This window comes from Lathamus discolor, chromosome 7 (genome assembly GCF_037157495.1).
Source record: "Lathamus discolor isolate bLatDis1 chromosome 7, bLatDis1.hap1, whole genome shotgun sequence".
NCBI classification, from domain to species: Eukaryota; Metazoa; Chordata; class Aves; order Psittaciformes; family Psittacidae; genus Lathamus; species Lathamus discolor.
In genome coordinates this window covers 22,143,424-22,155,842 of record NC_088890.1, presented here as the reverse complement: position 1 = coordinate 22,155,842, position 12,419 = coordinate 22,143,424, and positions in this window count along the sequence as shown.

Below are 12,419 nucleotides of genomic sequence, written 5' to 3'. Positions count from 1 at the left end.
CGAAAGCACAGCCAGCTACTACCTTTGTTAGTCTCACAAACATTACAGGGTGCTTTTCACCTCTAAGATTTGTTGTCCTTTCAGTAGGATTTATTAGCTTCCTTTTAAAAAAATCAGTTAAGCTTCCACAAGTTTCATGGAGAAGCCTCTCTCAACTGCTTGAGCAGTGCTACATCACAGAATGCTATACCCAAATCCTGTATTAATAGACTCTGAAAGTTTCCTCAAAATGTACTTATCTGAATGTCCCATATTGTCCAACTCAGTCCCTTCTGGTAAGTTCCCTTCTACGCTTCCTTCTAGGAAGGAGCATTATCGCTTTTTGTCCATTTCTCTCTAAGAACTTCTCTACATATGAACTAGTTTTACATCAAGAGCCAGAGAAAGTAACACATTAACATCCTGTCATGTTCTGTGATGCCTTTCCTCAGCTGTACAAGGCTGACATAGCCCTGACTAGCTGGAGTAGGAAGGTACTATCTAATCTCATGAACACAACATGATGTATCATGCTGGCCAATGCTAAAGCCCCTTTCAGCTGCTATTCTATCCCTACTCCACTGAGAAGTCTGCACATGATTTACAGAACATGAAAGGTACCTAAAAAGCCAACTTGTCAGGAGATTTATTCTAATATACATCACCAAATTTTGACATTTTCCAATGCAAGCTCCACTGAAAAGCAAAACAAATCACGCTATGAAACCCCAGCTACTACAAATATGTGTATATTCATAGTAGGAATTCACAGCAGGCAACAGCAATTTCTGTGCAGTGACTTAACTACACCTACCAGCTAGGTATAGATGCAGTTGAGAATGTTATTTCTGCGTGTTGTGACAGAAAAGATGAAATTATTCTGAAAGTGTGGGCCTATGTTTAACACCCACCTGGCTGTTGCTCTTGGTTTAAAATGAGGCATCAAGAAAGTTCTTGTCTTCTTAATCTGTTGGAGGGTTTAAGAAACACTGTAACACAGCATGGCAGAGTTTATTAGCCATTATCTGTGCACATAAAAGTAGCACAGAAAATGTAAAGGTGAATCCCAAGTTCAGACAAACTAAGATGTTTACTTCAAGTGGATAAATTTAGAGTGATGGGGTAATGAAAGGGGCATTGACAACCACTTGTGAGCTCCTTTAACATATCTATTTTCAGGAAATGTAACATCTGGTGTATACCACATCCATTATCCTATCTGTCCAACTTAAGTGCACACAAATAATATATGTGCATGACTGATTTCCCTGCTGATGTCTTTATTATTACTTTGAGCAGATGAAATCTAGACCAGTCTTTTACTGTTACATTTTGTTTTCTGCATTCCAATGTCAAATTGCTTAATTATGTGATATTTGGTCACACTCTGTAAATGTTTCTTGCTGTCATTCTAGTGCCCGGTAGTTAGAACAACACACAGAAAGCCAAGACAAAGTGCAGAAACAAGAATTACTTCAATTCAAAACTATATCAGTTCTTAACCACGTTGCTTAGAAAAAACAGAAACAAAACTATTAATGATTTGTCAGAGACACAGCAGCTAAACCCAGAAACTGCTTCCTGTGACTACCACGCTGAGAGCAGGAGGGCCCACTCCCATCCCACATCCTGGCCCTGGTCTCACATCACGACCTCTTGCTCGCCCCAGGTCCTCAGCTCCACCTCACTCTGTCTGCCTGGAGCTGTTGATTCCCGGCTGTGTTGTCACAGCTCCCTTCAAAGCCATCCAAACTTGATGGAATAACTTCACTTGCCAGAGAAACAACTCCAGCCCAGTGTGACAGACTGCTCCAGTGATGCAATATCAGCACCAGGGAGCAGAAACTCTTTCACATCAAACTTGATGCAGCTAACAGTAGATGCTACTGTAATTAGTAATAGAGAAAAAAAGTGATCCTGACTTCGTCCTCATAGACATATTCCTCTACTGGAGAAAGAACAATGTTATGTATAAGAACTACTGTTTTATCGCTTGTTTGACCACTTATTTGGCTTTCTGGAACTTTTTGTTCAGATCATCTAAACTTCCATAGGACAGTGTTTCATAAATGAATAAGACCCTTAACACGAAAAAAAATAAGCCTTGGCCCATCTTTCTCTCTCCAGTAGCCACATGCTTGTATTTTGACATGAAAACAGCTCTTAGAAGAAGCAACTGCTTTCAAACGTTCTGATGAAAGCTGTGGCTGTCTCAAGTTTTTCAAGCTGGCAAAAAGTACGTCAGAGCAACCTGTATCACAATGGAACCTGAGAGCTCTCTTACTGCCTGAAATGGGGAAAACGGCACACTGTCAGAGATACTCAGGGTTTAGGGTTGCCCACCACAGGGATGCTCAGGGCCGTGCTACCCAGAAGTGGGCAAACAGCACTTCTGAGCAACAAGTGCGTATCACAGCCCATCTCCCTCTCTAGACAGCTTCCAGATGACACTGAAATGCACATTGCACCTTGCTGTCTGCTCTGGCACCTCTAGTGACTTATGTAGCAGCTCTGCCTCCCAGAAATCAAGCTCACAGACTAAGAATACTACTTCAAAAGTGCCCTGAAGGCCACACACAATGCAATGCAAAATGAATAAACGTGAGATGAAAGATTTTAATAAGCATTCAGAGAAGAATCATTTTGAATCAGTCACAATAGTAATTTCTTGGCCGTGGAACTGGGTGCCAGAAAGAGAAGAAGCCTTGATTCTGAATGCTTGCTGGACCCCAGGAAGCATAGCATTGGAAGGTGGACTGATAACAGCAGTGATGAAAGTGCATGTGGACAGAAGGTGCCAAAGGGCTGCTGGGTTTGAATGTTGTCATCTTTTTGGCAATTTTTACTCCCTGGACTATTACTTCTTTAGAACTGAGGGTAGGAAGAAGAGATAATGTATGTATGTGGGAGAAAGAACTGAAAAGCTGGGAAATGATGGATACATAAGCTCTACCCCTTTACTTTTATTTGAGCTTTACCATGTTCCTGTTCCTGAGGACATTGCTTCAGTGTCTGCATCCTCTGTCCAGCTCTCAGCTTGTAGGAGTCCTCACTGATGCCTCTTTTGTTAGTGGGAAAAGAGGACTTATCCTTACACAAGCCAAGAGAGACTGAAGACAGAAAGGGTGCAGACAGTGAGGGAATGCTGTATACTGATCATCTCCTTTGATAGGCACAGGCATTGCCAAGAAACCAGAGGAAGCAGAAGGAGAACGCTGGTTCACATCTACGCTGATGCTTTAAAATTAAGACAAGGCAAAAAGTCAATACCTAACACAATGTTCCAATAGGCTGACTATTTTATACTCTGTCTTCAAAGCACTTAAGATGTGGAGATCAGAGTCAGGTTCATGGCAGCATAATAAAGAAGTTCCATGGTCACCTGGCCTGTCCTTACTGCAGACCTACTGAAAGTTACTGCTTCCAAAAATCCTTCCAAAACATTCCCTTCACTTATCAGCTGCTGTGCTGATATGTACTCTGTTTTGCCTTTCCTGAGATGAGCTATGACAGCCCTGAAACAAGATATACTTGATCTCTCAGGGTAGATAGGTACCTCAAACTGCATTCTCTTCACAAGATTGAGAGAATGAAGAAACAAGGAAGAAAAGAAGAAACTCTTAAAGTAAAGCAATTCCTGCGGTGCTGCCTTGATTCATCCCTTCAAGCACACCTCAACACAGCAGGTACGTTGCTCATACTCTACCAGCACAAATAGATGCTTTGGAAGAGGGCTCGGAAGCCCTGGAGGACAGGGTTGTCACTCCTCTAGCTATAGCAGATTGCAATGGCAAACCTACCTAACAGGAGCTGCCTACAGATGGTCCACATCTGCAGCTTGGCAAAATGATCCCATTCATGACATACCCAGAGACTTACCATCACAACTGCCAGCATGTAATTTGGGACTGAAAGCAGGTGTATCCCAGTACAAAAAGGGAGAGTCCTTGTCAGAGCAAGAGGGAAAATCTTCTCCACCACCCCACCAAATCACTCCAGCATGCACTGTGGAGTAACTAAGAAAGCATCAAACCCTGGAATGCGTGTGGACAACCTATCTGAAAGCAGACCTTCAGAATGCCAAACAGTATCTTCATCTCGGTCCTTCCACACAAGTAGTATTCTGACAGTCCCAAAGTGAAATATTTCAAATGACTGTCCTCAGGACTGGAAAAACTGAGCATCATGTTGCAAGCTTGCCATGGATCTTAAATCTATTTTTCTAGTTTCTCCAAAACATTGGGTCTGCATTCCCTTAACTCTTGATTTGAGGAATGTGGAAACTTCGGTGAAGATATATTGATGTTTTGGAATATCATAACTCTTCTTTATGAACTCACGGAGCATAATCTTCACTTCGTGAATTATTGTCATCATCTATTTAAACCATTAAAGTGACAGGTTTGTGTGTTATATGGCAAGAATAAAACTAAAGACTAGTTTTTGAACACAGATCACAACTGTCCAGGTCATGTCATATTCCTCAGAACGTTATTTTCCATTTTAAAGTAGTCTAAAAAGTACCTTTGAAACAGTATTATCTCTGCATAGGTGAAAGGCTATTGACAGAAGAAATGAAAAATAGCCACATGCACTGAACGTTGCAAGAAATCATGAGGACAGAGGTTTTGAAACAGGAAACACTCGCCAGATACAGAGATAAACGTACAGGTATGTGATTACTGAGGCCTCTAGTTGAGATGCATAGCAAGCACCAAGCCAGCCCGGCTTCCCTCATTCTCTCCATCAGTTACGTGCACAGAATATCATTCTGTCCACGTCAGTGAGAGGAAGGGAGCACGTACAGATGCTGTTCTGTGAACTCAGCTGTTTCAGACTCTGTGTTTCCAAACCCTAAGTCAAAGAACGACCTGCACTGAAGTACAAGTGCATTCACAACAGTTGAACTTTTATGCTGACGCAACATCCTCCGTTTTCTTACTTGATGTGGAAGTCAGAACAAACGAGGAGGACGAGCATTAATATTTCAAGATTCATACAGACACACACAACCCCACACCAAACGAGCAGACTGAACACTGCTCCCAAGGACCCATCCTCCCCTGTCCCACCCCCAGTCACTCTTCCAAAGGAAGTTGCTATGGTGATGATAATTATTCTTGATCAGCAGGATACAGTAATTATTGCAATAAAAATCACGTTGAGCTTGTCACTACATGTGTGAGACAGGGATTGTCTCCTCAACTCTGCACATGCTCTGCCCTCCCCCACCTCTCAAGGTAGGGTGCTGGGGGGAGGGGAGGGACACGTTTGGTGCAATTATGTAGTAAAAAAGATGAAATTCAATTATTTCTTGCTAATACCAACTTTGCAGGAGATGCCAGGCAGTTGCCAGCAGCTCTCTGGGTGATTCCAATCAGGCAGCCCCTGATCATTTCCACAACAAAGGAGGGAAACAGGAGTTGATTTGAGAGAATATATCTCAAAGTATTTCCAAACATATTCTGAAGAGTTTTAAATAGCGGCCTAAAGGTTTGCAACCAATTAAGTCCTTCACCTCTCCTGCCTTACACTTAGCTCACAGATGTGGTGTCTTAAAGGTCTTTATCTTAAAGGTCTTTTCCAACCTTGTTAATTCTATGATACTACAGTCTTTGACACAACGGCAGAGTCACCACACTTGCCATTTGAATGCTTGCTGCAGTTTCCTGCTGGTTTTGCAGCCAGGATGGGGCCAATACAGCAGAAACCCTGGTTCTAGAGCAGCACAATGAATCCAGACTTCATGGGGGCTGCTCTTAGCTGACCAGCTCCACAGCAACTTCCCTTAAGACTTGTTTGTCCCTGTTTGTCATTTTAATTGTAGACCTTTGTTTCCAAAGTAGTTGCAAAACTGATATGATTGATGGAGAGAGTAACATGATACCAATATTCTGAAGACATCCATCATGAATACTAATCTTATAGAGAACTACACATTGAAGCTTCTCTAGAAATCAATCTTCTTTGTGTGCCTAAGTGCACATAGAATGTTAACATATGCATTTATACAATACCCACTTTGCTTTAGGATATCTATTCTATGTTGAGCTGGAATAACCACTGATAGCTGAGTCACTCCTGACTAGCTTTTGGGTATTTGATGCTTCTGATCCTGCTTACAAACTGTGTCAGACATACTGCCCAAATGTTTCTCTCTCCCCTGAGACCACAAGCTGCGTCCCTGTCATTATCCAGGGATCAGGCAGTATTTATCTAAATTGCATTTTACAATATCTTGTTCCATCTCTACATTTTGTAACTACTTCAAAAGGAGTAGAGGGAAAACAACATCACACACTGTTTTCAGAAGGCCGTACATTGGACAATAGCAGAGCAGAAATCAATCAGCATTTCAGTAATGCAAACAACTTAAAGAGCAACAAAAGTTGTTTATGCTGGTGTAAGATCTGCTGAACCAACAGGTTTTTAAACACTGCCTTAGGAAGGTAACTGTGCTTTTCTTAGTACCTATATGACACAATCTTTTGTTATACTTCTATATGACATAATGTTTGGTAGTCATTAATATAGGACTAATCTTACAGGCATCTCCTCTGCTCTCAATGGAATGGGAGTGGAGCCAGATTCATGCAAAAATCCAAGAAAAAGATTTATCTGTCTATCAGCATGTATTCATTACATTAAAATTGTTATTTGCTCACTATCAGCATAACCAGCACTTCCAAACGTCTGGAAATGGGACACTTCTATCGATCAGGCACGGCAGGATTAGGGGAAAACCCAAGAATTCTGCCTCCCTCAAACATGAGTCGAATCCCAGCAGCCTGCAGTCTAGGGCCTGGGCAGGGAATGCAGCTATGGCTTTTCCCATTTTGCAGGGGACAATAGGAAGGGAAGCTAATCAATTGCCTGCAAATGCTTTATCAGGTCTGTTTGGTTCATGCATTTGGCCAGCTGCAATTACAAACTATGATAGTTAGAAGCATAAAAGATAGTTATTGCTCTCAAAGCAATAGAAACTGAGTTTAGATGAGGATCCTGGAACCAGGATTCATGGTCTACTGCCCACTTACCATGACCTCTCTCTACGACCTTGACCACACTCAGGCTTAAAGTCCAACAATTTGAAGGTTTTTAATCTTGGGAGGTGTTGACAAGATCCTAGATCTTACCCTGACCTCACTATCAAATGAAACAACATCTATGTCCTTGAAACATCACACATCTTAAACTTACAAACCACCCAAATGTTCGTAAAATACTTTGGGATCACTTACTACACAAGTTACCCCAACATGAATTCAGCATCATCTGCACCAGAAGATGTTTCTTTTGGCCAGGCTGACCACTAGGAGCTTCTGCTGTGTCTTCAAATGATGCTTCTCAATTAGTTACCTAAATCTAAACTTGTCTGTACAGCATGGCTCCAAAATGAAGCCAAGCATCACCTTAAGCTGATGCCATTCTATCATTTGGTGTTTGTTGACATCTCAGACACTCCAAATATCTATTTTCTGATGGTCTAGTCCAAGAAAAAAGCAATGCTTTTTCTTGACAAAGAAATCTATGTATCTTTTGCACACACACGAATGCAAATACCCTAGAGACTCATATGCAGAGCCAGGACTGGCTGGCCAGTCAATCAACAGCACTTGGCTGACATGCCTTGGTTTGTTTTCGTTTCCCCTAGCACACCTTATTTCCTGAGTTTTCCACCCAGCACACTGTACAGAAGGTGACCAGGAGTTCCTTTCTATGTGAAGTATGCAGACCTCTCTGCCCCAAGGAGACAATGCTTCCCTTGTTCACCTTCCGAAAGGGATGGCTGGAAGATGCAGCAGCTTTCCGCAAGGAGATCAAAGAGCTGCTCAGACATGCTGGTCAAGTACTTCCCTTTCATCTGGATATATTGTTTGTGACCATGTGCCATTCTTAAAGGGTGAAGAAGGTTTCTAATCACTGCAGGAAGAGCACTTAGAGATGACAGCAAGAGAAAAGGAAAGATTAAGAGTTGCTTATAAGCAGGCTACTCTACGGGAATCGCAGGTACATATCTGGAGTAAACTGGATATAGGCAAAAGCAGCACCAAAAATCACAAATTCATGGAATATGAAAGAAATAATACTTTATGATGTGACAGAGGTTGCTTTATTCCCAGTATAAGTATTATACTGTTAGTTACGCAATTTGTTCTGCATTTCCAAGAATTACCACTGCACTACCATAAAAAGGACTAAAATTTTTTCAATACACTTCATCATTCTACAGAATCAGAGCACCACTGAGTCCATAAAGCAAAACTGTGCAAGAAAATTCACCTGTGTTCTGATAAACCTTAGAGACAATTTGCAAAGGAGACAGAACTTTCTGAACTGCAAAAAACCAACCAAAACCAAAAACTGAAAACCAACCACAGAATTTAAAATTTCCCCTAGTACAGCTTTGCTTCAGTTCAACAACTCAGTTGGAAACCCCTGAACTGAAATCTGCCCAAATTTCACTTTATTGTGAAAACATTTCGCGTGATAAATTGCACCAACTATAACTCCATCTACAGCTCACTTGCTTTAAGGATGCGTTCCCCAGAAGGGATCTACTTGATTTCTGTAATGAAAACAACCAAAGGAATAAGTATTCTTTTGTGTCTCGTTTTCCACCTGGTAGCAGTGCTGAAGGGACCAGCAATGAGGAGCAGAGCTCTGCTCAGAGCGTGGGACAAGGCCAGCAGCATGCCACCACTGCAGTGCAGCTGCAGCCAACACAAGGACATGGGAGCAGAGCTCACTGCAGCTCGATGCTCCAGGGCCCTAAGCCAAGCCCTGGCACCTTGGCACCCAGCTGGGATTGCCCAGCTGGTGAGTGCTGCGCAGGTGAGACATCACAACATATCTGCACTGAAATATGTTTGACCTCCAAGAATTCAAGCTCATTCAGACCCATCAAGTGGTTCAAGTGCAACAGAAGTGCTGAAGGAGGGCTAAGCACAAGGGCTGCTGCATGCCTGACCTCCCCAGAAAGAGGCAAAGCCTTGTGGTTTCATAGGTCCCCTGAGGCCAACCTTCTCGCACACAACATCGTGCCAGTGGCCTAAAGCTACAAGCTCCTCTAGATTGTTGCTGTTGAGGAAGTTTTACAGCGAGTAATCAGTGAAGCATGTGAAATCTTGAGCAGCAGATGGACCTGCTATATGTGCATGAACTGCATTGTATTCCTGTCCTGGTCTAGTTTAATAGTAATATTTTCACTAAAGCAAAATGAAAATGAGCAGTATGAAGTGCAAGTATCTCCTGTATAAATATTTAGATAAGGAAGAAAAAGTGTCCTTGTGTGCAAGCACAGGTGCACAGACAAACACTCACCACCAAATTCCATAGAATAGCCTTTGGACAAGAAGCCCAGCAGTGTTTGCACAGATGGCTAGTTCTTCCAGAAATGCTTCATTTCTATTGTTTTTTTGAGGGCAGGGTGATGCCCTGGAAACAAAACTAAGAATCTACAGCACCCTTCTCATTTAGCACTTCCCATGAGTTATACAAATGAGTTACCACAGCCCACAGGGTCACTAACATGTGCAAGGTACAGAGCACCAAGCATGAGCTGTGGGCGTCCTGCTTGCAAAGAAGCAATAGGAAAGTTGAAAGCCTCAGGGGTCCAAAACTGAGAGACTAAAGAGCCCCATAATAACTGAGAGGCATATTAACAAAAAAAGCTTCAGTGAAAAGTGTCAGTGAAGCCTGAAATAGAGGAAAAAATTCTTTCAAGTGCTGCAGCTAGCTGAGGCAAGTTCCTTGGTATTTCCTAACTGGGAAGATTCTCCCCTTTGGCTATATACAGCTCCTGCCTACAACAGAGGAGAGAGCTCATAACTAGGATTAGGTGAGCTGGTCTAGATAAAGAACTGACTTGAACCTCTGCCCAAGGTTTGAACCCAAGGCTTGCTTTTAAAATTGATATTAGGAGGTAGTTTCTCTTTCATTTTATTTTGCTCCCCCTTCTCCAAAACCTGCTCTTTCCCATTCCTGGCAAAATCAGGATCCTGCATCCCAAAGAACATTTTTCTTCTACTTTACAGTCCTATAATCCCTGTATGTCCTCCCCAGTCTCCCAGTTTTGCAGATTTGAGAGACTGGACTGAGAACAGAGCTCGATCACATTGTTTGAAATGGCTGGTCCTAAACCACAGTGCCACCTCTATCTGCTGCTGCTGCTCCTGTAGCCCGCTAGTGACACCTCATAGCTCATTACCAAGGAACCTTTGGATAAAATTACTATAAAAATGTGGGAAGAAAATAAAGTATTCATATTGAGGAGGAGATCCAGGCAATATCAGAGAAGTCATTCTGACATCAGCTGCTGTGTGCAGCACACACAGCACCACAGCTCGTGCTCTCTCTAGGCAGCACACTGTGACAAGCCAGGCAAGGGATGGGTTTTGCCTGTTGCCACGCACTTGCTGTTGACAGCCATAAGCTTGGGTTTTTAATAAACTCTCTTCTACTGTTCTACACAAGCTGTTCACCCTTTAAGAAGCAAAATTTTTATACAGGTGAAAAGTCCAACTACCACCAGTTCTGTGACATTAAAGCACATGCTCTTGGCAAAGTGGTGCTGACATTATTTGCAGTACTTAAACACACAGCTAGGCTCAGAACATCAGGAACATTTGCCAGGATATTTTCCCCCCCAATGACTTAAAAAAGCATCATATTTCTGCTGCAGATCTGTTCTCTCGGTTAACTCAGTGCCATCAGTAGGCAAAGTGGATCTGGCTCTCTTCATACTGCTATTACCTTCTGACTATACTTTGTCTAACCAGAACTTCATGGAGCACACTATTCAGTCTCTGAAAGTAGACACGAGTAGGTGTGAAGTTGCTTCAGGAGGTAATGCTCTAGGAACAAACAATTAGTTTCAGATCACTATCTAACAGATCCTCACCTCTGGAACTCACATTTTTGTGATGCTCTCTGTCAAAAGTGACATCTATATTGCCCTGTTTATAGTACCCAAAGTGGACACACCATTCAGGACTTTACCCACCAACTCTTTCAACCCTGCTCCCGATAATTCCAAAACACATCACCTGGCTGTTGGAAACATACTGTTGTATCTTTGTTATCTCTGATTGTCTATGTTGCAGGCAAGTCCACTGTAGAGGGTTCCCAGCGTTATCCTGCTCCTTATCCCCCTGGGCAGACAAGGCAGGAGACAGGGTGTACTGCCATGCAGCTACAGCAGGGCTGGGGACAAGAGCAGCGGCTGTGAGTGATACCTGCGTAAACTGATAAGGCTGATGTAAGAGATATCAGTGGGGATGTCACCATGAATGAGAAACATTTGCTCAGGAGAAAATGAATAATAAGAGCCCATTAAATGGGAAAACAGTAATTGTGTGTGCTGATTTTCAAAGGCTTTTATCTCTGTTCTCCAACTTGGCTCAGAGTCATTATGGTAAAATGATGTTCTATGCTTTCTTGAAAGGTATTTGGTGAAATGTTTCAAGCATTGGCAAAGAAACAATCCACTAACAGGTAAACTCATTTCCAATAATATTTTGTCTAACATCTCCAGGAAAACTGCCACTACCTCAGCCTAACATTGCTTTCTTTGGAAAAGTAACACCTTGCATGTAAAAAGAAAATCACTGTGTCTGATGAAGGTTCCCTTCTGATTTAACTGAGCTTTCTTTGGCTGCATCACATGGAATTCTATGAGTAAGACACTTTTCCAAAGTCTAGGGAGTACAGAAGTTCAGATTGATGCTGACTAATGCAGGAAGAGTGATTCCTTAAAAACATGTCCAACACATACATTATATTGAGCCATGAAGGTCAAAGATCGAATAATGTTAAGAAATTTAGGTTGAAGAAGACACTACTGGAAGCCCTTTGCATGATAAAGCATACCTAATGTATGCCTAAAAAAGTACTTTCTGCTGGTCTCAGAAAGATAAAGGAATCAAATGGGACTGGAAGGTGGTGATGACAGGAATTTGTCTGGCCACCTTAAGTCTCTACAAGCAGTTGAGATACTTTGCAGATGCGCAAAGCAGTTCAGTTATATGGGAGTATGCCCATGGCAGGGGGGTTGGAACTGGATGATCTTAAGGTCCTTTCCAACCCTAACTATCCTATGATTCTATGAAAGCTGGTCCTGTATGCCAAGCAGACTGATCTTCATGTCAGCTTTGGAAGTAACCTGCAGCTCTCATGTTGTACTGTTGCTCTCTCAATGTTCTAAATCCTACAAACTCCAAAGAAGTTCTGGTATTCAAAGATACTTAAATCACAGGATCATGATGAGATGCTTCATCCAACATTCTCCAGGGTGTATGTGGGCTACCCAGTGATGAGATGCGTGGAGCTACTGCACATTGAAAAGTTTGCTTGAAAGCATTTAATCGTCTAGTTATCCCAAGCATGGCTGATGGCCTCCCAGATCACATGCTGAATGAGAATACTGTCTTCTAAAGCTG